We start from the raw sequence: 24,840 nt of genomic DNA, 5'->3' as shown, positions 1-24,840 counted from the left end.
CTATATATCTCTCTATCTGGAGATCTCACCAAGGCTGAAGAGAGGGGGGAGAGAGACAGAGACAGACCTTCACTTGTTTCCTCCCTCTAGTGATACAGTGAGAAAGAAAGTGTTGCAAAAGGCAGCTGCGTTCTTGGTTACATCAAGAGGTCATTGCACTTTCCTTAGTTGGCTGTCTGTCACTGCTGTTTAACTTTTTTTTATTTTTTATTTTTTTTTTTCTGTTTAACTTTTTGACACAGGTTCCCTATGCACCTGCAGTAAATCTAACAGTTCATTGACCTCCATCCCACACAGGGTGCTTATGCTCAATTAGCCTTCCTACAAACCAAGATTCTCAGAAGACTGTTACCACTATCTTCAGAGGGATTTACCTTTCTGCCTCATGATGTGGTGGCAAACCTCAATATTTTGGGCTCTGCACCCATTTCCAAAGTTAGGAGGTATTAGTTTCCTCCCACATCACCAAGCAATGCTCCAGGCACCAGCTGGGTGTCCTATAATTCAACACATATTGACCAGGTCTACCTAGAGACAGCATCCCATTCCACAGGGAAAGGGCTCAGTCCCACAAGACCACCCTCCACATGAAATGCCAGTTACCTGTGCTTCTGACCGGCTATAAATCAGAAGTTCCAATAACCCATTCCTCAGGTTTGATTAATTTACTAGAGCAGATCACAGAATTCAGAAAATCTATTTACTCACTGGGTCACTAATTTATTACAGAGGATTTTAAAGGATATAAATCAACAACCTTATGAAGAGATACATAGGACACAGTATGGGGGAGGGGAGGGGAGCTTCCATAAAGCAGGTGCAAAACCAGCCCCTAATCACAGGGTGTTGCCCAACCTGGAAGCTCTCTGATTCCTGTCAGGGTTTTATGGAGGCTTCATTACACAGACATGATTGATTAATCATTGGCCATTGGTGATTGACTCAGCCTCTGGCCCCCTTTTTCCTCTCTGCAAATCAGGGGGTGGGACTGAGAGTTCCAACCCTCTAATCACAGGGTTGGTTTCCTTGGCAACCAACCCTTAGCCTTAGGTGCTTTACAAAAAACAGCAATCAACATAAACCCAGTTGTGGGAAGGGGTTTGTTATGAATAATACTTTTGTGGCTCTATATGGATTTCAGGAACTGAAGACAAGAGACCAGATATTGTAACAAAAGATGCCTTCATGGATGAAGACCAAATATATATATATATATATATATATATATATATATATATATATATGAAATATATTTTAGTCACCTGAATGACTGAATATATATATCAAAAACCAAACTCTGCACACTGAGTAAAACAAAGCAGAGAGATGAGTTTATAGCACAGGCTTTGACCTGCAAACCAGGAAACTTGAGGGCACTGAAGCAATGAGCTTTGAGTTGCTCGCAGACTAAGGAGTTCTTATAGGGGTGAAAGAGGAATTTATTTGCCTTTTTCTGCTGATTGGCTGCCTAATGGATTTTTTTCTTATTGTATCAGGATGGCTGAGTCAGGAGAACAAGGAAGTCCAGACGTGGCATGAACAGATTTGGTGTTTGGGGAATGTCTGGCATCCTCTGTTGAATTCTGAGAAAAGCTATAAATTCCTGCAACATAGATAAGGTTAAATTTTATCTTTCTTAATTGCTCCTGTGTTGGCCAACTTCATTTTTTCCCCAACCTCAAGCGACTCCATTTTAGTTTTGGTTCTATGTCTATTTCTTATAAAATCATACTATCACACTTAGCAAGGTGGTAGGTCCTAATAATACCACTCTCAGCAGCCCTTGGATTTGATCACTTGTGGGATTCACATTCTATTGTCTTGAGGGAATGGGAAAGTGGAAATTGGTGGGTAGTGGTGAAGGTGTGGTAGTATAAGGTGGGGTTCTGCCAGAATGATGCTTCTCAATAGTCTTTCAGAGAAGAGCTGATCCTAGAGTTTTAAGTTCTCTATCCTTAAAATATGAGCTGTGTGTGCCCAGCATAAACTTTATTGGTTGGTTCCTGAAAAATAAAATCCTGCATGGCATCTGACATCTGTTCAAGTTTCTATGTCAAGGTAATACTTTGAGTGTATGAGGATTATTAGTGAGCTTTAAGCAACACTTCTTCAGTTATTTGTCTTATTAGGAGCTCATTTGTTTAAATTTTATTAGTAGCTAATTCATATAATTAACTGCAATTATCCAGGATGGTCTTTTGGCAGCTTATGGGTATACAAATATGAAATTTCCTTAATGAATAATAAATTAATGTGTTTTTTATCATTGACACATGATCTTTAATGTCAACTGGGTATCTAGTAATCACCATAAGAGTAGACTCATTAAAACAAATCAGGATTAGAAAATGAGACCTGTAGGAAAAGATTGGAAAACTGAGTCAAAAGAACAAGGAAGTCCAGACGTGGGATGAACAGATTTGGTGTTTGGGGAATGCCTGGCTTCCTCTGTTGAATTCTGAGAAAAGCTGTAAATTCCTGCAACTTAGATAAGGTTTTCCTTTCAGGAAAACTGAGAACCATTTTTGCTGATAATCCTCATTTTGCTGGTAATAAAGTAAGGAGAATGTTTTTTGTCTTTATTTATAAAGAATAGAAGGAAGAGTGAATGAAGTATTTATTGTAGCACTGAATCAGTCAGAAATTTCTGTCATTTGGAAAATATTAAGGATCGCTTTAGAAACAAAAGGAGTTTGGAATTGTTGTTTCTGAATTAAGACAGGATAATTCCCTCATTTGTTTGCCTTGATCTGGGACAGCTTAACTAAAGCACGCCGGCAAACTTGAGGATTTAATTAAAGTGGAATCAACTGTTCAAATGTTAGAAACCCTCTGTCATTCTCAGAATGGCCTCCAGAGGTCAGGATTGAGACATGGTGCATAGCTAAGCTTCCACCTTCACTCTCTGCAGTCCGGTTATGCCAAATACTGATGGTTTTGGTTTTCCAACTGGTGTCATTCATAAGCTCTAAGTTTATTAACTCACAAAATAACTTAAAGATAAAATTCAACATTCTCTGTTATTGGATATTTGAATATATATTTAATTTATACATTTAAGAAGCCTTTTTTTTTAATTTGTTGATTTTAGAGAGAGAGAGGAACATTGATTTGTTGTTCCAAACAATATGCATTGTTTGCTTCTTGTATGTGCCTTGACCAGGGATTGAACCTCCAACCTTGGTGTATCGGAACGACAATCTAACCAGTCTGAGCTACCTGGCCAAGGCCAATAAGAATCTGTATTAATTTCTGTGAAAATAAAGAAGTTAAAGCTCTAAGAACATTTAAAAATCTATTTAGATCTTTAAATATGTAGAGATTTGTAAAATATGTATTAAGAATGATGGTACCTAAGCTTTAAAGTAATAGAATCATTTTAAGTTTTCTCACATTCTTAAAATTTTGGATTGCAATCATTCTCTTACTTCAAATGCTCCCCCAAAACTTTTAAGATCATTTGAAACAAGACAGAATAATTTACAATTATTATTGTACTTTTATGTTTCATTAGCCCCAGTTCAGGGGATGTCAGGCAGCCAAAAAACATCCTTCCCGTAGCTCCTCCTGAGCATCCACGGTCCAGAATTCAGTGATGAGTGAAGGCCAGCATCCAGGAAAGGGAAAATAAGGGGGAATTTCCATCTAAGAAGCTGTTTACCAATTTTTGAAGATACAATCTTTCCTGTTCTCCGGTTACCTACTGCTTTCTTACCATGATATTTATTTATTTATTTATTTATAATCAACACTTGCAGATATCCTTGAATACTGGGGAAAATATGAAAAGTAGTTTTATTATTTTTCACATCTAAATGCAATTACTATATTAGTTATAATATATATATTTATATACATAGTGTGGTAATAATACTTGAGCTACTTCCAGGTATTATTCAGTAAGAAAGAGCATGCCCTGATAATTTTGGTAATGCCCCGACTTTTCCTACCACGTCACCCCCTTCTCCCATTCCTGCCCTCACTCCATTCTTTAAGGCTCCAACAACTTCTCTGTGAAGCCTTCGCAAATCCCATCACGTGAATTTCACCACTCCTTGCTGAATCTTCCCACTGGACCGTGTGAGCATCTCTATTAAAACTCAGAGGCTTGTTTTTAAGTTCTTCCATCTTTATGATTGAAATTTATGATTACAAACAGCATATTCAAAACATTTAAACATCAGTGGGGCACATGTGTTGACCAATCAGAATAGAAACCAGCTTTAAATAACATTGGTGTGATGGGACTAAATGAGAGCCCCTGGAACTAGTCTATGAGTTCTTTAAGGGCAAGACTCTGTTACATTTGACCTGTATGTTTAGCACCTGGCAGTACTTGGCATATAGTTGATCAATAAATGTTTTATGAATGAATGAATGAGACAGCAAGAAAAGTTATACATTAATTCCTGGGTGAGTCCTGAAATGTTAGTTTGACTTCAGGATTGCCTAGCACCATTTAAACTTAGACATTATTTAGGCTCGAGGCCGATGTGTTGTCTTTCATATTAGATGATGCTGGTGACACACTCCACAAGACCTATGGGTTGAGTGTCCCCACAGGCAAACTGTCCTAGGCCATCTGCTCTCTCCACACTTCCCTGCTGTATATTTGATGAACTGAGTGGGTGAATTAAATTGGATTTGTGGAAAAATAGTAGACAAACCTGCTTCCTAAAGAAAACAAAGTCTATTATGCCATTAACTTGTAGTTAATTATTTAAAAGATATTAAAAGAATAGTTTTGAAAACTTATTTTTTCATAAGTTATTTTCACATATGGTGGGATACATCCTAGTTGAGAGTCATTTTTCATTGAATGTTTATCTATTGTGGAAAAAGATTCTTTGGATACAGTTTAGTACTATTTAAAGTGAAAATATATATATATTCACTTTGCCTCAGGATAGCAATTCTTCAGAGACTTTTTTCTCTAATCTAAGAGGAAAGACAGAGTACACGTCAACCTGGTTTCTGACTACATTTGCAGTGGGCTATCCCTTTACCTTTTTGGCTGGGATGGCTTAGTTCCTTTCTACTCTTTTGTAGCTTTTGAAACTTTCTGCTCAGCAGACTGGTGGTTCCTTCTCTCCTACCCCAAACAGATGCATGTACCCCCAAAACACATGTTGAATTGATTGGACTCAATTGCCATATTGGATTTACTTGGAGAAATAAAGATTGGAACCAATGTTAGTCAATTTGAGGTTAATTAGATCTACATAAAATAATTATTTACCTCTGATTAATATAATGCCTTTAAGTGATGGAACCACAGCAAGGAGTAAATGGCACGAGCTGTGTCCCTCAGTGGAGTTAAAATAGAAAAAAGGGTGGGGCTATAGAGAGCTCTAAACCAATGATCTGAAGGTCCCAGCTTACTTTAGGAGACTGAGTGAATTTGGAAATTTGCAGGCAAATTCTGAAACTTTTGGCCTAGCTTTCTCTCTTCAGAAATAGTAAGCATTTGGCCCAGCTCACCACTAACGCATCATCTGGCTTCAAAATTCTACAGTATTTAAAAAGGCAACTGGCCATAGGTATCCGTAGTTGTGAGTAAGCAAGTCATGAATGGAGCATGCTCCGCCTGCCCAAGGGCCCCAGCCTGGCCTGTGTCACTCCATGCCCTAAATGTTTGCATTGCCACAGCTGGCATATCTCTTGGTCCCACAGACAGTCCTTATTGTTCCAGAAATGGGAGCCAATTCATGTTTTTTGAGTTACTCCCTCTCATTTACTGATTGGCTCCAGGGCATTGTTCCCTTCTAAAACTCTGCCTGACACATCATTCAAAGTAACCAGACTACAAATTTGCTTCCTAACATATAAATATGTGGGTGATTTATCCTTCCCAAAGTTAGACCAAGACAATAGAAATTAGTCCTAAGCATGCATGCAAAAAGGACAAAAGTAATAATGCTTAATCTTAAAAACAAGCATTAGCTGTGGTAATGAAGAAGTTATGGCAAAAGGGTCCCAGGGTGTCTCCTTCCAGATGAGAGCATCACGTATCTTCCAGTGAGCAGACACTGTAACCAAGTTTCTTCATTTTAGTCGGGGGTAAATAAGCTCTGGAAGACTGGATCATTCCGAAAGAGTTTATTCATACGTAATAACACTGATTTGTTAATTAATAACCAAAAATAACTAAGAAGTAGGCTAGAATCCTATGGAGCTATCAGTAAATTGTGTTTCTTATCAGATGTCTATTTACAAAATCAAATCAATATTACACGGCCATTTGGCAACTCTAATGTTGGAGAGTGGGGAGTCACACAATCTCCTGGGGCAAGTAATATCACAGTGGAAATTACAGGACTTTTTTTCTAAATGAGCACTGACCAGTCCCTTACACACTGATGGAGACACTGGTGAATTTACTATTGAATCTTTATATGTAGAATGACTTACTCACTGTTAGCTTTAGTTCTTATAGTACTGTGCTTTCTTATAAAAAGATGTATTATTTTCCAAGATTATAGTTCTCCCAACTTAATTATATTTCATAATGCTTTATTTTATACAGCAAAAATGAATCACTTGTTGAGATTTAGGAAATATAGTTGCCAGAGCAACCTACTTACAAATCTTTTCCTTGGAAAATTATTTCTTAAAGAAATGTCAAAGTCAATTATGTTTATGCTAGTTATAGTCAGCTTTTTCCCCTTACCAATATTCCTAAGTATACATTATTTTGGATCTGAAAACCTTATACAAGGTTAGAGAAGCCAACTGAGGTTGTTTTTAACAGGCAAATAGCTTAACAATTACATGGTAGGTCTCAAGTATTTGCTGAAATTTTGAGATATGTATTTAAATGGCAAATCTAGTTAAGTCTTTTTTTTTCACATTTCTCAAAGGTAGGATTTACATGCAAGACTATTTTTCTGTTTTATATGTTTTTAGGTGGAGGTATAGTGGATCCTCAAATACATTGAATGCTCAGTTTTCAATAGTTATTAAGGGTCACTAATTATAAAATACAGTGAAAATGTGAAGATAAAGCCAAAGTAAATTTATAACTAGGCAGAGTGAGTCATAGGCAAATTATTGAAACATTTGAAGTGTCTAAAATGAATTGATTTGGGTTTTGTTATTTTTTTTTACCAATTTAAGCAAGGTTACTCAGGTTTTTCACTTAAGAAACTTGAACAAAGGTCAAGTTACTTCTGGTTTAAAATATTAATTGTATTCATTTTTTAAGTTAATATAAAAGTAATGAAAAAGCTTCCTAAGATAACTTGGTTTAGGAACCATTGTTTAAGATATAATCTGAGCAAGAATATGTAATCAGCACTCCGTTGGAAGTGATTTTTGTGATCTTCCTAAAAATATCTATATAGCCTAACTTGATGGTTAGTATTACCAGCAACAGTAACTCACTGAAACCATTAAAGCATAATTTTTATCTGGGAGAATTGATACTTACATTTGAACTTTCCCAGGAGAGAGCAGAGTACTGAGAATGGGGACATAGGACTGGTGAGTTTTGAAGGGAAAGAAAAAGAAAGATGTTGAGCATAAAATTGCTCTGCACAGTTGAGGCAGGGCTCAGATAGTTGGAGACTCCAGATGGGCAATAGACATAAGGTGTGAAAGTACTAAAAACAAGAAAAGGGGTATAGCAAAAGGGATGAAGTAATGTTTTTACACCTACACAGATCCACATATAATTATGTATTCATGAGTTTGATTCCCACCTATGTGGTTTAATATGTAGGACCTTTGAAAGTCCTCTTGATCAAAAGTGTCTTTCGACTTCTCCTCCATAGTTGCCTGAAGTTCTAATTGTATTTATTTTTCAGGTGTAAAAGCAAGACCACCCTTGTCTTCTAATCAGCCTATAAGCTTTTTATGAACAAGGATTGCATCCTATTTCTCTGAACTCCCACACAGTACATAAGAGTGACGTATATATACAAGCAACCTTGACATGTGAGGGAAGTGGGGCATCTTCATTTCTAGCTCTTGAGACCTCAGTTCACATCAGTGTCTTCCAGGGCACGCAGGAGAGAAAAGCACAGCCTCAGCAGGGGCACTGGAGAGAGTAGGGTGGGGAACCTGGAGCCACTCTGGCCTGCTCTTATGCTTCTTGTGGGGGGAGGGTTAATCATGGAGGTGTTTTGTTGAGCAGGTATTCTGTAAGAAGTTTGCATTGTCTTTCCGAAGATGGCCACATAGGAAAAGTGTGGGCTTTAGGGGCAATAAACTAGAATTATTAGAATTCTAGAATCAGTTCTTTGAATTGATTCCAAGCTGTGGGATTTTGCACAGGTTACTTGTCAGCTTCAGCTCCTATCTGTAATATGGGATGAAAAAGTACCTATCCTGGCCTCCTAGAACCCAATTTCCTTTCCAGCTACCTAGTGATTATGTCTGGCAAATTCTACACAAGTGTTCACCTCTTTTTCTGTTCCTCGCCTCCCTTCCATCCCCACCCTGCCTGTTCACACAGGTCAGGGATTAACACAGTAAAGGTTAGTGCTTAAAGCTTGAAATTTGTCTGTTTCTTTAAATAAAAGAAAAATCCTTGCTACATTCTCATTTTTCTTCCAAATAATATGAAGGTAAATATCAACTCGGTCCAAGGACAAATTCCAAATTAATGTAGCCCGATTTAAAAATCCTTTTCTGGGTCATTAGACTACATTTGCAAATCTAGTTGCCTATGCCTTTTTGCATATGAGATCCATTGGTACACATTTCAGTACAATTTTCAAGGTTACAATTTGTAGAATTATAATAGGGTGGGAAAATTTCACTGCTGTTTCTCCTTAGATTTCCTGACTATACAGGAGCAAGATTTTCTTGATTGTACTGTGAGGAATGAAGCCAAGTGGTAGGGTTTTTTTTTTTTCATGATCTAATCTCTACATATTGCACATTTTTTGCTTTTTGTACTGTTCTTCTTGATTTTGGTATTTTAAACTATTTTTTAATATTGAACCAGATGTCCTGAACTATTTGAGCATGGTGTTCAGAGAAACCTAAAAAAAATTAGTTTTAAAAATCATTATTTTTTGATTTTCCAAAACTTGGTAAAGTGCTTCCTCCACCTTTTTCTCCCTTCCACAGTAATATTCTTGATTTCATCTTCTGAGGTCGATATGTTGCCTCATATCTATATTAAATTCTCTGGAGCAGGGCCCTGAGTACATTTGTCAAATGTCCAATTTGGCGATAACCAAGTTAACAGGTAACATTTGTTATTAATTATATCAATAAAAATGTCACAATATTACAACTCTGATTTAAGCTTAATAGCATAGGAGGTTTGAGGGATGAATATTCACAAGCAATTAATGGACTGCTCCTTAGAAAAAAATACTGGAAATCATTTTAACAGCCTCTTTGCATCCTAACCAGACTTCAGTCAAATCAAACCATCTCTGGCTAGAAAAAAATGCAATCGGTTCCTCAAAATTAAATCTAATGACCTTGTCTCTGCAGAAAGTCAAGTAATATACTCTCATGAAAGAAAACTTTCTTATTTAATGCCACAGTTATTAAAAAGGTGTTCTATTTTCTTGTTTGGGTTCTGTCTGTTTTCTTTATTACTGCATATTAAAGTAACTGTCTTGCCGTCATGCAAATGATATCCTATCTGAAGACGGCTTGGATAAAAATGATGATGAAAGGACCAGAGAGACCTATAAGCTACATCATTACGCCTAAGTAATGGAAAAGCACCAAGCTGCCAGAATCTTTATCTTATGTTTACATGACTCATAGAAACAAGTAAAAATTAAAATAGAGTCGATTATTTTATCTTCTTTTAAAAAGAAAACATTCAAAGAATCTTATAGAATCTTAGATTGTTATCTCCTTTTTGGTGAAGACTTTTTTAAAGAATGTAAAGGAGAGAAAGAGAGAGGGAGTGAGAGGGAGGTAGGGAGGGAAAATGGGCAGGGGAGCTGAGAGGCTGGAAGAAGGACCAGAGAACTATTCCCTCCTCTGTCATAACAAGGAATGGAGTTAGTGTTCATTGAAAACATATTGCCAAGGGCTGCTAGACACTTTGCATGTTTTATGGTGTTTAATCCTTTGATTATTAGGTATTATCTGCAATGTGGAGTTAAAGAAACAAAGGCTTATAGTGTTCCAAACGACTTGTTCCAGACCGCAAGCTAGCAGAGTTGAGCACAATACCTTACTGACTTTTTAGCCCATGATCTTTTCATTGTGTCATGTTACACAAAATGTGTAGTATCTAATTTTGGTAAGAAAACCTCATTCCAATCTTACTAACATGAAATTTAAGTATATCATCATTACTTTCTAACCTAAACGAAAAGTTGATAAGGTTTCAGACATAATGAAGATGAAGGAGATGGGATTGTGGTGCCTTGGTAGATACATGTTTGGCGTGTGTTTCTGTGTACTTTCATTTCTTTGATGGAGTGAGTCTTGATACCCTATGGAAAATGTCTGGGCGTCAGCTAGAAGCTGCAGACACTGTTAGTCTGAGCCAGTTGAATGATTGTCTTCTCTCCCTGTTCTTCTATTTTGGCCCATGGATAACAGGTGCCCCTCTAAGGATCAGAGAAGCTGTAGGTGGCCAGGAGTGCCATAAAAGCCACTGTATTAAACAGATCTTCTGTTGACCAAGGCAGAGGTCTCCAGTGAGATGAGCTGAACCTGAATCAGAAGATAGTGCTGTGGCCCGAAGGCTCTAAGAAAATGAGGTGCCCCACACCATCTCTTTGGTGGCACCTGAGCCCTGAGAGATGGCTTTTTTTAAAAAAAAAATTGAGATGTAACTCACATACCATAAAATTTACTCTTTAAAAGTATACAATTGAGTGTTTTTAATATATTCACAAATTTGTGCAACTATCATCACTATTGAATTCCAGAACATTTTCATCAGCCAAAAAGAAACTCCATTACTCATTTGCAATCACTCTCCATTCCCTCATCCCTTCGGTGCTTTTCAGTGAGGAGACTACTTTCTGTCTCTACATATTTGCCTATTCAGCTACATTTTATACACAATTACATGGCTACACGCTTGCTGTTTCCTGTTGCTGTAAGTTGTGTTCCACGCACACTGAGCCATCAGTCCAGCAGGCTGTGTTTTCCAGGATGTTCAGTAATTTCCCCAGACCCCTTCCGCTGTAGCCAATCTCAGTTCCAGCACAAGGACTCCATTTTCCCTTGGAGTGTGTAATTTTCCTCTGGACCTCCTGAGCTGTAGACATTAGAAAAACATTAGGAACTGAAATTTGAGTCTTAACTAGAAACATCTAGGCTCTAATATCCTCCCATAAGCAAAAATTATATATTAGGCCCATTACTCCAATCTGGTTTTTCTATTTGCTCTTGAATCTCATCTTTCCAAATATCATTTGCGTGCATTTAATAGCTCTAAAAGACCTTTGAATCCCTTGAAATCAGTTTCCTAAGCCAGAAGCACAAGAATCATCTTAGATCTTCTTTCTTCATGTTTTCATTCTGCCTGTTCTTCCACACCAATAACTCATTACTGGATTCCATAAACTTTCACCACCCACTTCAATACCCTTCCTGTCTCCTTTTCACCTAGATCCCCGCCACTGTTAGAGCCCCATCAGCACAAGGTCATTGTGACAACTGTACTGCAATCACTTCTTTCTGGTCATTCTGCTGCCCACCTTGTCCCCTTTACAATGCTCCCTAGTGGTCTTCTCATAATCTAAACCTGTTTATATCCCACACCTCATATTAAAATTCTTGAAAATCTCTCCACAGTTTTAAGGCTGAAGTTCAAAATACACAAATCCCTTCACAGTCTGCTCTTGGGTTCACCTTGCACAATTTCCCACTGTGCCCTTCCCCACTCCACACACCACAATGAATGGCTTGTCTGCTCCTGAATGTGTCATTCAGCCTCAGGTTCATGGCTCCTTCACAAACCTTTGCACTCTCTAGAATGTTACTTCCAGTTTTATTCTCTATTAACCCTTATGTTCTCCCCTCCCTTGCCTGAGATGGAGGCCCTTTGTGGACAGAGACTGTCTAATTTGTTCCTGTCTATACCACCTGCTCAATGCATTGCCCAACTAAAGCACTTCACACAATTTCCTCACATTTCTAGAATATCAATGCAATTCTCAGTGTCTCCAACTAAATTGTAAATGTATTGAGAATACACATTTATAATCCATAGCAGGTAGTATAATGCCTAAGTACATAGTTAATATTTGTTGATGAAAAAAAGGAAAAGAAAGAAGGAAAAAAAAAGCAGCAGAACCTAAATGCTGTTTTTCTCTGTGTGCAGCATTAACTCATAATGGCTCAGCTTTTTTCCCTTAAAGTCTGCCCATGCCAGGGAGCATTAATGAATAAGACAAATTTTATACCATTGTTTGGAAGATTTTTGGAGGACATGAAGGAAAGATTTTAGAAACACAAAACACTTAGTAAATCATGAATGTCCCTATTAAAACTTTTGTTTTTTTTCTCTGCTCCAAGAAAAGATAACTCTTTTTATTTTATTTTATTTTATTTTTTTATTCAGTTACAATTGTCTGCATTTTCTCCCCACCCCTCCACCCCACCCCAGCCAGTCCCACCTCCCTCCCCCACCACTACCCTCCCCCTTGATTTTGTCCTTGTGTCCTTTATAGTAGCTCCTATAGACCCCTCTCCCCACTATCCCTTCCCCACTCCCCTCTGGCTATTGTTACAAACTCTTAATGTACATGTGAATACTGACCAGCCTCAGCATACGTGAAGCAAACACTGACACATCAGCGAGGAAAAATAGATTTCCCCACTATCATAGTTAGAAACCTCAACACTCCTCCCTCAGAAATGGACAGATCTAGAGGGCAGAAAATCAGTAAGGATGTAGTTGGACTCAACAACACCACCAATCAACTGGGTACAATGCACATCTATATACCATCTATACAATCTATATACATCTATAGGCTTCTTCATCCAGCTACAGCAGAATACACATTCTCCTTAAGCTCACATAAAACATTCACCAAGATAGACTACATTCTGGGTCATGAAACACACCTTAACACATTTAAAATAGTACAAATCATACAATGTCTGCTCTCAGATCATAAAGGAATTAGACTAGAAATGAATACCAAAATGATGTCAGGAAATTCTCAAAATACTTAGTGATTGAATAATACATTTTTAAGTAACAAATGGGTCAAAGAGGAAATCTCAAGAGAAATTAAAACGTACTCGGACCTAAATGAAAAGGAACACATAACTACTGCACTTTTGGTGGGAATGCAGACTGGTGAGGCCACTGTGGAAAACAGTATGGAATTTTCTCAGAAAACTAAAAATGGGGAGAACCAAGATGGCGGCATAGGTGGACACACTGCGCCTCCTCGCACAACCAGAACTGACGGAGAATCAAACGGCAAGGGGGTCCGACACCAAGGAAATAAAAAATAAACATTCATCCAGACCCGTAGGAGGGGCGGAGACGGGCACCAGGACAGAGAGGACTCACGTGGCTGTGGCGGGACCTAGACTGGCTGAGTGTGGGATGAACGGGGCAGGCAGTCCCAGCACTAGCAGACCCTGTGGCCCCACATTCGTACACAGATAAACCGAGAGGGCCGGACTCAGAGTGGCAGAGAACAGGGCAGGCAGAGCAGTGGGTAGCACCCCACGGCCCCACATTCGCACACAGATAACCCAGATGAACGGCGGGGAGCGAAGCAGACCGAGCAACCCAGGGCTCCAGCTCAGGGAAATAAAGCCTCAAACCTCTGATTGAAAACGCCCATGGGGGTTGGGGCGGCAGCAGGAGAGACTCCAGCCTCACAGGAGAGGTTGTTGGAGAGACCCACAAGGGCCTAGAGTGTGCACAAGCCCACCCACTCGGGAACCAGCACCAGAGGGGCCCAGTTTGATTGTGGGTATCAGAGTGAAAGATTGAAATCCGGAGGAGAGTGAAGCGGGCACCATTGCTCCCTCTTGGCCCCTCCCCCACGTATAGCGTCACAGAGCAGTGACCAGCGTTACCCCGCCCAGTGAACACCTAAGGCACCGCCCCTTAAAGTAACAGACGCACCAAGACAAAAAAAAAAAAAAAAGGCCCAAATGACAGAACACTTCAAAGCTCCAGAAAAAATACAACTAAGCAAGGAAGAGATAGCCAACCTATCAGATGCACAGTTCAAAACACTGGTTATCAAGATGCTCACAGGATTGGTTGAATCTGTTCAAAAACTAGATGAAAAAATGAAGCCTATGCTAAGAGAAACAAAGGAAAATGTACAGGGAACCAATAGTGATGAGAAGGAAACTGGGACTCAAATCAACGGTGTGGACCAGAAGGAAGAAAGAAACATCCAACCAGAAAAGAATGAAGAAACAAGAACTCGGAAAAATGAGGAGAGGCTTAGGAACCTCCAGGACATCTTGAAACGTTCCAACATCCGAATTATAGGGGGGGTTACAGAAGGAGAAGAGGAAGAACAAAAAATTGATAACTTATTTGAACAAATAATGAAGGAGAACTTCCCCAGTCTGGCAAAGGAAATAGACTTCCAGGAAGTCCAGGAAGCTCAGAGAGTCCCAAAGAAGCTGGACGCAAGGAAGAACACACCAAGGCACATCATAATTATATTACCCAAGATTAAATGCAAGGACCTACATCCAAGATTACTGTATCCAGCAAAGCTATCATTTAGAATGGAAGGGAAGATAAAGTGCTTCTCATATAATGTCAAGTTAAAGAAGTTCATCATCACCAAGCCCTTATTATATGAAATGTTAAAGGGACTTACCTAAGGAAAAGAAGATCAAAAATAGGAACAGTAAAAATGACATCAAACTCACAGTTATTAACGACCACACCTAAAACAAAAACAAGAGCAAACTAGGCAAACAACTAGAACAGGAACAGAACCACAGAGATGGAGATCACATGGAGGGTTGTCAATAGGGGAGTGGGAGGGGGAGAGGGGGGGAAAGGTACAGAGAATAAGTAGCATAAATGATAGGTGGAAAATAGACAGGGGGAGGATAAGAATAGTATAGGAAATGTAGAAGCCAAAGAACTTATAAGTATGACCCATGGACATGAACTATAGCGGGGGAATGTGGGAGGGAGGGGGTGGGCAGGATGGAGTGGAGTGGGGGGGGACGGGACAACTGTAATAGCATAATCAATAAATATATTTTAAAAAAAAGGAAACTAAAAATGGAACTGCCCTTTGACCCAGCAATTCTGCTGCTGGGATTATACCCTAAGAACCCTGAAACACCAATCCAAAAGAACCTATGCACCCCAATGTTCATAGCAGCACAATTTACAATAGCCAAGTACTGGAAGCAACCTAAGTGTCCATCAGCAAATGAGTGGTCAAAAAACTATGGTATATTTACACAATGGAATTCTATGCAGCAGAGAGAAAGAAGGAGTTTATATCCTTTGCAACAGCATGGATGGAACTGGAGAGCATTATGTTAAGTGAAATTAGCCAGGGTGTGAGGGACAAATACCATATGATCTCACCTTTAACTGGAACATAATCAACAAAAGAAAAAAGCACACAAAATATAACCAGAGACATTGAAGTTAAGAACAATCTAACAATAGCCAGGGGGGAGTGGGGAGAGGACAGTGGGGAGAGGGGATTACAGGAACTACTATAAAGGACACATGGACAAAATCAAAGGGGAGGGTGGAGGTGGGGGAGGGGGAGGGAGGTGGGTTCAGCTGGGGTGGGGTGGAGGGATGGGGAGAAAAGGCATACAATTGTAATTGAATAACAATAAAAATTTTTTAAAAAATAAAAATGAGAACATTTAAAAAATTACTGAAATTTGGGGAGTGCAAAGAAAGGAGTGCTTTGAGGAAAATGTATAGCATTGAAAACATATGGCATATACCAGTGAGGAGCAGATCACTTCATACTATGGAACTCAGGAAAGATTCAGGACTTAGAGGCACCCATTACTGCTCAAGACTGGGGTGACACATGGGGCTGAAAACAAGACTCATTAAAAGCCTCTTTGAGAAGCAATCGGACAAAATGTTCCTCTCCTCCATCCCTTGAAGTCCAACCCTACCAAGAAACTGGGTATTTACTCTGTAGAGAGTGAGTCTCAGAAACACCAGGGAAACAGCAGACAGGGAAAGCCACTGCAATAAAATTATGAAAGTGCAGCAATAAAGACTACATGTCAAAACTTGAGCCCCCACCCCAACTCTCCTAGCTATGTGAGCATTAGAGGTCAGGCATATGCTTTTCTCATTGCCCAGAACACTATTACAGAATTCTCCAGAGAAAGTGAAGTTTCCAAAGAAAAGACCTATAGATACTGTCCTGGCAGAGAAGTATAATCACTGTAGATGACTCAAATAATGAGAGGTTAAGACTCTTGCCTTGGCTGGTGTGGCTCAGTAAATTGAGCACTGGCCTGTGTACCCAACAGTCACCAGTTCAATTCCCAGAACATGCCTGAGTTGCGGGCCAGGTCCCTGATAGGGGGGTGCAGGAGAGGAAACCACACATTAATGTTTCTTTCCCTCTCTTTCTCCCTTCCCTTCTTTCTAAAAATAAGTAAATACAATCTTTAAAAAAAATTTTAAAAAAGAAGCTGCTCACAGTCTTTAAGTGAACAAATAAACAGTGATGAGTTACTTAGCAACTAGCAACAGTAGGAAAGCCACTATATCCCCAAGGTTGAAAGGATATTGAAGAAAAATAGAGGCCAGTGAGAAGTGTAACAATGGAACAAAACCCTCACAACAGAAACTGAAGTGTGCAAAGCTATAGATACTGCTAGAGACTTTGTCCTGAAGGAGGGAAGGAATTGGGGGTGGAGGGCAATACTCTGACCTTTTTCCCCTTCTCCTCATCAATAACCTCATAGTGTCTGACCACATGAGTTCAGTTGTTTAAGGAGCCCAGGTATGTAGTATCGGGGTCAGCATTCTGGGACACAGAACAGAACAGAGAAGACTGGAGAAAAGTCATGATGGGGTGGGGGGTAGTGCATAAACAGGGTATCTGGCAAAGATACTGACATTCAGAAAAGACACTGCCCTGGCAGGTGTGGCTCAGTGGATTGAGTTGTGGCTTGCAAAATGAAAGGTCGCCAGTTGATTCCCAGTCAGGGCACATGCCTGGGTTGCAGACCAGGTTCCCAGCGGGGGTCATGGGGGTGGTGAGAGGCAACCCAATAGATGTTTCTCATACATCTTACACATCAGTGTTTCTCTCCCTCTCTTCCTCCCTCCCCCTCTCTCTAAAAATAAATATATAAAATCTTTTTTAAAAAGATACTGACATTCAGAGTTTCTCTAATGAAACTGGTGTGTGCCAGTTTTAACACCCTAGAAGTCTGCTAGTAGTTCTTAATGCCACATCTTAAGTATGGATGGACAGTGGAGGGTTACCCATTTGAAAAAGTCTCCAACTTAAAAGGCAATTGAAATACAAACCAATTAAATAATCGTTAAAAAACAAAGAAATCCAGAGGGCAGAAAAGAAAATGGGGGATTTTTAACATAATATGTTTGAGGCTATATCCTCAGAAAAATGAAAGATAATATTATATACATAAAACAAAAACAGAATATTTTTTCCACTTATTTATACATTTATTGGTTGATTCTTTTTTGTATATTTTATTGATTAAGCTGTTACAGTTGTCCCAATTTTTTCCCTTTGCCCCCCTGCCCAGTATCTCCTTCCCTCCAGCAATCCCCGCCTGCTTAGTCCATGTCCATGGCTTGTGAGTGTGAGTTCTTTGGCTTCTACCTTTCCTACACTATTCTTAACATCTCCCTGTCTATTTTGTCCTACCAGTTATGCATCTTAATCCCTGCACTATTCCCCCCATTCTCCACCTTCCCCCTCCCAGCTGATAACCCTTCAAATTCTCCCCATAAGGATGATTTTGTTCCTCTTCTAGTTGTTTGCTTAGCTTGTTTTTGTTTTTTTTTATTTTTTAGGATCAGTTGTTGATAGTTATGAGTTTGTTGTCATTTGAATGTTCATAGTTTTGATCTTCTTTTTCTTAAATAAGTCCTTTTAACTTTTCATGTAATAGTTAGTGCTAAAGAATTCCTTTAGCATTACTTTGTCTGTGAAGCACTTTATTTGCTCTTCCATTCTAACTGATGGCTTTGCTGGATAGATTAATCTCAGTTGTTGCTTTTCATCACTTTGAATACTTATTGCCAGTCCCTCCTAGACTGCAAAGTTTCTTTTGAGAAATCAGCTGACAATCTCATGGGAACTCCTTTGAAGGTAACTCTCTGCTTTTCTCTTGTTACTTGTAAGATTCTCTCTTTATATTTAATCCTTGGCATTTTAATTATGATGTGTTTTGGTGTGGTCCTCTTTGGGTCCAACTTGATTGGGACTCTCTGTGCTTCTTGGAATTGTGTGTCTGTTTCCTTTGCCAAATTAAGGAAGTTTTCTTTCATTATTTTTTCAAATAGATTTCCAATTTTTTACTACTTCTCTTCTTCTGGCATTCCTATAATACTAATGTTGGACCTCTTGATGTTGTCCAACATTAGTTGTCCAACAGAGGTTGCTTGCACTACCCTCATTTTGGGGAGGAATTCTTTTTTCTTCTCGTTGTTATGCATGGTTGTTTTTTGCTTCCTTTAGTTCCAAACCACTGATTTGATTCTTGGCTTCATCCACTCTACTATTGTTTCCCTGTAAATTGTTTTTTATTTCAATTAGTGTATGCCTTCATTTATGACTGAGTGTTTTTATGCTGTTGAGGTCCTCATTAAGTTCCTTGAGCATCCTTGTAACCAGTGTTTTGCACTCTGCATCTGATAGATTGCTTATCTGTTTCATTTACCTCTTTTCTCAGGTGTTGATCTGTTCTTTCACTTGGGTCATGTTTCTTTGTCTCCACATTTTGGTAGCCTCCTTGTATTTGTTTCTATGTATTAGGTAGAGCTGCATTGACTCCGTGTCTTGGTATTGTAACCTAATGTAGTAAATGTCCAGTAGAGTCCAGTGGCATAGCCTCCTCTATCACCTAAACTGGGCACTTGAGGTGCACCCTTCATGTGGGCTGAGTACACCCTCTTGTAGTTGAGCCTTTGTTGCTGTTGGCATCAATATGAGGGATTTACCCAGGCCAGTCAGCTGCAAAGATTGACTGTGACCACTTACCACCAACCTTTGCCTTCCATGGAGGATCAGCTGTGCTGTGATCAGCAGGGTGGTGGTGCTCCAACATGATCTGTAGCTGTCCACTGGGTATGTTGGCCTTGGGGTTTCCCGGGTGGTATAGGCCAAGGTCAGCCCCCACCTGTGTTTTTCCCAGGGCTGCCCTTCCTGAGTTATAACGCAATCTGAAAAGATTTGCCACTTGTGCCGGGTTTGGAGATTCCCAGGCAAAGCCAATCTGTGAAACTAATCTGGCTGCTGCTAGTACTGGGCCTGGGGCTCCCTGACTCCAGCTATTCCTTGTTTTGATAGGATTGAGGAAGTTGTAAAGTGTGAGGCAAGACCAGTCATTCATATGGAAAAGTAGCTTGGGTGGGCCAGTAAATTGGGTGGGGCTGAGTCTCTGGATATCTCCAAGGTGGGTCAAACAGTGGTAGCCAGGCTGATGGAGTCTCAGATATGGCACCAGCCTGCTAGCTCCATGGCTGTATGGGGGAGGGCTCAGAAAAGGGACATTGGCCTCTGCCCACCGTGATGCCAGACACTTCCACTTCTCCCAATATGCCACTGGTGCCCTTCAAGCTGCCACCCCAGCGCTGGAGCTCAGAGGGAGAGAGTCTGAGTAGATGAATCCATGTGTTGGTTTTTTAAGAGGAACTGCTTGGGGCTCCAGGAATTTCTGTACTAACTCAATACCCTGTGGTTTTTGCAGCCAGAAGTTGTAAGATTTATCTTCCTGGCACTGGAACCCAGGGCTGGGCAGCCTGTGAGGGGCTGGGACTCTTTGCTCTTGAGATATCCTGACTGAATTTTTATCCTCCATACTTGGTTGAGAGAGCAGCCCGTTCCACATCTGTGCCCCTCCTACTAGTCTGGATGGTTGTTCTCAACAGTGTGGGAATAGCCAGACAAAATTAATTTCATAGTTGTGAAACTTCCATTCAGCTCGATTTCTGATAGTTCTGAAGTGATGGTTGTTCTATATTTTAGTTGTAATTTTGACGTGGTTGTGAAAAGAGGTGAACCATATCTGTTTCTGCTGCCATCTTGACCGGAAGCCCCCCAGAATAATATTTTTAAAAGAGGTAATAGGAACACTGAGATTTCAGAGATAAAAAATATAAACAAATCAATAAAAGAATTTTAAAGTAAAGCAAATGGCAAGGAAATTTAAAGGAGGGAAAATTAGATGGTAAATCCATGAAATCCAATATCTGACTCATAAAAGCTCCTGAAAGAGAATCAGAAAAAAGCAGAGGGGAGAAAAATTTCAAAGAATTAATGTATTAACATTTTCACTGCTGAAGAACATGTGATTTCAGAGTAATCACATGAAGGTACAGTATAATGAATACAATTTCAAAATAACAGGATTTTTCTGGAAGTTTTTAGAGACAAAATGAATTCATTTTCAAGGACTTGAGGACAAAGTGGCATCGTCTTCCCAACAGCAACATTGCAAGTTAGAAGACTATAGAAAAATATCTTCAAAATTATGAGGAAAAAATGATTTCTAACTTAGAATTCTATACACATCCCAATGATTTGTCAAGAGTGAGACCAGAAAAACACATTTTCAAGCATTTGAATTTTCAAAAATTTATTTTTTGCATCATGTCTTCGGTATTGATGAAGGATGCATGCTACTAAATCAATGTATCGGGTTAGCAGAGAGAGAAAAAAGACCTCTTAGGTTGACAGCTGTGCATCAGGCCTGGTGAGAAACCAGTTTAAGTTGATGGAGAAGAATTTTAAGATTGATGCGTCTAAAAACAAAGGATTTATTTATTTGATATGCTAATTGCTTAGTTATCATGACTAAAATGGCCTTAGCATTACCCACAACTTAACTAATTTTAGTCAGGCTTCCTCCTGACCTCCTTTTTGTTACAGCATATACTTTAGAAAACTTGAAATTGCAAATCCTTTCTTCACCCTTTCTTTATGTCTTTTGAGACATAAACCTTCTCCCAGCCTCCTTCCAGTCTCACTACCCAGGAATGTCTTTCTCAAAGATCTGGGAGCCATCTCTTTGAAATTTAATCATTATGGAAAACAGAGCCTAATGTCTGTAGAAGGGTAAGAGCCTAACTTTGATAAGTGCCAATTAGAAATCACAGATGGCCCAATCACATTGATAAGCGGTACTTTCCAAATAGCTCATCCCAATGCTTAAAAAATCACCATTTTTTGTTGCAGAGGAGTTGAGTTCAACCTATCTCCCTATTGCAATAGTCTTGAATGAAATCGTCCTTTTCTGTTTGATTTGTGCAGTGCAATTTTTCTTTGCCAATTCAGAAAATAGCATTAAGAGGCATTTATTCATTCTATTGGATAATCTGTAAAGAATTCATGATAGTGATTTAGAAAGCTAAGAACAGAAGAAGTAATTATTAAATTCAATATGTTCTTTCTCTACTTTTTTCCTATGCTCGTTTTCCCAAAGAGGCCTTTATCTTAAGCTGAGTCACCAAGTATATTTGCTTACTCTTATTTCTTTTTTTTTTAAGATTTTATTTTTTTGAGAAAAGGCATACAACTGTAATTGAATAACAATTAAAAAAAAGATTTTATTTTTTTAATTTTAGAGAGAGGAGAAGTGAGGGAAAAAGAGAGGGAGAGAAACATCAAACATTGATGTGCCATGGGTTGCCATTCACATGGCCCCAGCCGGGACCTGGCTGGCAACGCAGGCACGAGCTCTGACTGAGAAAAAAACCAGCAACCTTTTAATTTGCAGGATGATGCCCAATCCACTTAGGTACACCAGTCAGGCCCGCTTACACTTACTTCTTATACACTATTTTGTTCTTCCCGGAATGCCGAATCCTTTTTTTTTTTTTTTGCATAATAGGAAGTTGTGTTGCGTCTCACTTTAGAGTGGCAATATAGCTCCCACAGCAAATGCACCTGGGAAGGGCTGCACTCTCTGTGAGTGCTGAACTCTCTGTGACTCTCTGCCACCTCATGCTTGGCTGACTGCCTGGAAAGCTGGAATGCCGCCCAAAGATGAACTTCATACCCCCAGGAAGGAGGTTAATGAATGTATAGAGTGTGATAAGTGCCTGATGTCATCTGTTAACTTAGGAGTGCATTTTCTTTCTGATGGTCTACGTGAGTACCCACCATATGGTTTTACTATTTAACCCCCTATAGAAAGGAACTCTGTCCTAGGAGGAGTGTGGATTTTTCGTGGCTTACCGCCACTGGGAGCAGCTGCTTTGCCCGTGAATGTAAATGTCTCCTACTAAACCTCTTAGGAATTTGAATGAGGTATGTGTCAGTTTTTCAGAATCAATCCTGAATTTAGACTTTTGGGCTTTCCCCCTCAAAAAGTCCATTTGTAGCTTTACTTACTGCTGTCTAATTTTCTCCCTCCCCCACTTAATATTGTATGTAGACTTCCCAACTTCTTTAACTTAAAAACATTGCTAGGACAAGGCCTTACATTTACACAATATTTCGCAGCCCGTGGAGTGCCCTTACACACACCATCTTATTGGATCCTCAGAACAACCTCGTAAGGTGACGTTTGGTGCTAGATTCAGAAGAATGTATGTTGATCTACTACCCTAGATCTACTTGTGTTTTTTATTCTCTCTAAGCCTCAGTCTTGTTCTAAACTGAGGTCAATAGTAAATGCATACCTCACAGCACAGCTGTGAACATCAGGTAGTGCACATAAATGGTTTGCATAATAGCTAGTGTAGTGAACACTCAGTAAGTCTCTGAAATCATTAGAGTTTTACGATGGAAGACTATAAAGTTCAGACCCAACAGAAGAAAAGGTATTATATTATAAAATATGGGCTTAAGTGTATATATATTTTTATTCCAAGATGAATTTGTATTCACTATCTTATGCTGTCACTCTAAATGTTATATTTTCTAACCAAGATTGTTATTAGGACCCATTAACTCACTGTGGTAGATCAGATGTCAGAACATAAACAGGTATGTTTTGAAAGTGGCTTTGGGTGTGATGAGGGCGAAGAGATTAAACTCCCAGCAGTGGAAAGGAGGTGGACAGAAGAAGAGGAGACCTAACCAGGGAGCCCTGAACAGCTGGGAGGCAGCAGAGGGGCCAGAGGGCTGAGATGGAGGTCCTAGATGAGGAGAGCAGAGCAGAAACACGTACCTGAAGGCAAACTGCTTGTGCCTGTCATTTGTGTCAGGTGTGCCCTGGCCAGCTGTTGTTCTCAACAGTGTGGGAATAGCCAGACAAAATAATATTCTTGAAAAGAAGGACCACTGGAACACGGAATGGTCAAATACTTTTTTAGTCCTCACTCAAAGATATATTTTTTTTATTCATGAAAGAGAGAAAGAAATAGAAGCATACATGTGAGAGAGAAACATAGATCAATGGCCTCCTGTTTGCACCCTGACCAGGGAGCAAACCTTCAACCTTTTGGTGTACGGGATGATGCTCCAAACAACTGAGCCGCCCGACCAGGATGCAAAGCATGAACTTAATGCACCTGCAGGGACAAAGGAAAAGTGGAGTTCTGTTGACAGGTTCTTAACAGAGAAGAGCCTGTGACTGAATAGATTGTGAGTGGATGTTACTCTGAGAAGCCGAGAAACCGAGACCTGGAGACAGCCATCTCTACAGCAGCTCTGCCTGAGACCTGCTGCTACTCATTTTGCAATGTCGCTCTTTGATGTCTTTGTTCAAACCATGGAGGGCAGAAACAGTACATATTTGTAAATAAATAGGCTATGATTCTGGATTCCTTCTATGTGTGTGACTTGTTTTCATCTCACATTTATCACTCTCTTAGATGAGAATATGGACTTGAATTTAGAAAATTTTGGACCCTTAGAGAACCTATAAGATAATTTTCACGGTGTTTGTTGTGTACTTGACCCAGTGCTAAACCTCAGCATGATGGAACACTGTACAATTGAGAACTACTTTTAAATTTTGTGTTTTGTTTTTAATAGTGGAAGGGATTTCTAAAATAAGTGTAACCATTCATATCCTTTGTTTGTTCCTTCCTTGGCAAGATTTTCAGTGATTTTGAATTTAATCTTATGTTTTTGAGTACTTAAGATACCTCGGCCTTGAGTAACTTTTGAAGAAAACAGGCATGTTAAAAACAGGCATCTTCATGGTTAGTGAAGGGCAAAATGAGTACTGGATGGGGGTCAGGCCGGTTTAGGTCTTCGGCCTTCTCAGACTCTGTAAATTCTTGGCCAAGCCTTTTTTTCTTCCTTTTCTTTTCCGACTGCTGAGTGGCTCAGGAGGACTGGGCCTCAATGTCCTGTGGTAGATTTTCCGGCAGGTTAGCACTAGAAGGAACCAGAGGAACCATTTGGTCCAACACCCTCTTATTTTACAGATGAGAACAAAGACCCAAAGAGGCACAGCCACTTGTTCAGTGTTACACAATTTGTAGAATTGTGTAACAATTCTCAGGTCTGCTATACCTGGTAAAATATTTTATACATTATGTGCATTACCAAGAAAAATCTTACAAGTACAGATAATGGATAGGTGTCACTGCCGGTTCTCCGTCCCCAGAGGCCCACTTAGCCCTGCAAAGTCACCTCCTCATTGATGTCTAGAAACCATTATTCTTGTCCTGTTTACAGTCCTTCCTCCTCTCACCCATACAATCTGTGTTATTTAACAGGTACTAACTGACCAACCTGATAAACTAATAATCAGTCTGCTAGCAGAAGAAGATGAAAAGCCCAAACAGGAAAAGATCCCCCACTT

This window comes from Desmodus rotundus, chromosome 6 (assembly GCF_022682495.2).
Source record: "Desmodus rotundus isolate HL8 chromosome 6, HLdesRot8A.1, whole genome shotgun sequence".
Lineage (NCBI taxonomy): Eukaryota > Metazoa > Chordata > Mammalia > Chiroptera > Phyllostomidae > Desmodus > Desmodus rotundus.
Note: the sequence above shows the minus strand (reverse complement) of the source record.